The sequence below is a fragment of the Phaethon lepturus genome, unplaced genomic scaffold (assembly GCF_000687285.1).
Source record: "Phaethon lepturus isolate BGI_N335 unplaced genomic scaffold, ASM68728v1 scaffold19433, whole genome shotgun sequence".
Classification (NCBI taxonomy): domain Eukaryota; kingdom Metazoa; phylum Chordata; class Aves; order Phaethontiformes; family Phaethontidae; genus Phaethon; species Phaethon lepturus.
In genome coordinates, this window is record NW_010529925.1 from 2302 (window position 1) to 4902 (window position 2601).

The window sequence follows — 2601 nt, forward strand, 5'->3', positions numbered from 1 at the left end:
AAAGCTTTGTGGATTTGTAATCGGATGCAGCTGAAGTTACTTCTTGCAGCCTGTTTTGGTCTTGAGATGAGTTGATGGACCTACAGCTGGTTCTGTGTCTGTACGTGGGTTTGGTTGTCTTTACTCGTTCTGGTACCACATGATGGCTTGTGAAGTAGTGCTTTTATTGGCAGATGACTAGGCAGTGAAAGGCTGAACGTAGCTAGAAACTCAGCTGCTAACTTTTTGCAGTAGATCTAGAGATTCTGCTGTTCCAGTGTAGGGAGTTTATGTTGTATGAAAACAACAGGAGCATGATGATGAGATTGTGTGTATGATGAGCACAAACACAGTTACCCAGACTTAGCAATTACCTTCTGTTTATGGGCGCATTAAAATGCCGGTCCCGCAGCCTCGTGCGGGCTCGGGCTTTGGCTCTGTGCATGAGCAGCTCTGTGAGGACAGTGAAACTCCTCTCGTGGCTCTTGTCGCTGAATTCACATGGAAGAGCTGAAGAAAAAGAGGAGCATGTTTGGATGGTGCCTGTATGATACTTGGACTGTGAATTTGTTTGGACACGGTGATTATTGTTACCAATTTAGTGTAGGAAGTCATTTATGCCAAAAAAAAACCCACATTTTAATTAACCTTTGTGAATAACTAACATAGCAATGAAAAGAGGAAAGAGAGCTCTTAAGAAATAAGTGAATTATGTATTTTTTTTGTAAGAAATAGATACATTTTTTTTCTTAGAAAGTCACTTCTATATCGATATGGATAGCACTATGTCTGTGCTAGCGTTTGATCCCACAAGATGCCGCGGCGTGTTCTGTAGCATGCCGTAGCTGTGACAGGCTCTGGGCTTGGGAGGGGAACTATCAAGAGGGTTGAGGTTTTCTTTCTGAGGTTTGGTTTTTTTTTTTCTTCTCTCTACTTTAAGAAGGGGTTTCAAAGACTGATTAATTTCAGACATTGTCCAGCTTGCTTATGCCTTGTGTACAAGTTGATTGGGAGCAAAAACAATAAAAATAATGGATGAAGCAGCTCAAAATTACTTCACAGCCCAAGAAGCACTCTCAAATAATGGAGATGCTGAGTGTATTCCAGTCTGGAGGAAATACTGAGTGTATTAACCATGACTCGAAAGTCTGCTGAGCAGATGAATTGCATGACAGTTAGTAAGCACACATGGTAAGGATATGCACTGTCTCTACAGAATTTATCTGAATGCAAATCCCACCATGCTGCATGTTGTGGAGCCTGTTGGCTCAGTGATGCATGCATGTATTTCACTAACAAGACTCAAGCCGAGTTCCATATAATCTCTACCGCTGCGGCAGCGGGGGACCATACGTGCCTCGCTGGAAGCAGGTTCTCGCGCGTTTCTGTCAGCCCGACTAGCAGCAATCCTGTTCCTCCAGCTGGGAACTGCTCTGGGTCAAGAGGGACTTCTGGACTGCTTGTAACACTGACTGAAGTTCCTTACAGAGACCAACTTTTAAGATATATATTTTTTTTCTTTCTTTTAAAGGTAGTGTCTTGAAATCTTCCAGTTTCTCTTTGTAGTTTGTTTTTAATAGGATTTTTTTTTTTTTTTACTTTGTATTTGGAAGATGTTTGCCCACAGAGGGCTTGCTTCCCTGCCCCCCCCCCCCTCTTTGAACTGGTGTGAAAGGAAAATATGCTAGATTCGTTATTACAACAACAACAAAAGCCTATCTATTTTTTTATTAGAAATCAGCTTTTTTTTTAGCTATCTCCTTTTCTCCGGGAGTTCACCAGACAACCTAAGGTCTTGCAGGCTTGCTTGTGCTAGACAGACCAAGTGATTTCCCTGAAAGACTAGCAACCTTGTCATAACTTAGCAGCCTTGGTATCTCCCTTTCTGATTTGGTAGATCTGATCAACTAGGAGGAGAAATGGTAGCATTTATTTACTGTTCTCAAAGGTGACTTGGGGTTTTTTTGCCGACTTTGGTTAATCAGTGTAAGATGGTATGTGGCTTAGGAGACCTCCAGATGTTCCCACAAGAAAGCCAAAAGTTGAGACTGTCTGTTTTTGATTTTTGTATGGTGTGTTGGGTTTCTTTTTTTAATCAACTAAACAACATGAGTTCTTCCTTTAAGACCTTCCATTCCTTATCTAGAACAGCAGCTTTGTATGCCATTAAGGAGCTTATACTACAAAAACCTTTTTTCTTTCAATTCTAATCTAGGTTAAGTTCTCTGAAATACTTACATAACCTAAGATTGTGGACCCATTCCATAAATGGTAAACCAAAATGTGATTTTATTTTTTTTTATTTATGTAGAACCAGGAATAATGCTGTACTGAGCAATGACAGTCAAAGTAGCTAGTGTTCAGACAGTGTTTATGTGCATACAGCCCAGACTTTGAAATGTACCTTTCTTCAAGCCTAGCACTTGAAAGAGATACTAAAGCATTACAGAACTATAGATCTACCCACCTTACCATTCTAAAGCATTGTTATATTTCTTTTTTTATGAATGGAAAATACATCATGGGAAGAGAGGAAAATAATCCAAAATCCATGCATATGTCTAATATTTCAGTTTAATGCACCGTGATTTTTATTTTTTTCCTTTTCTCTCATTGCAGGAG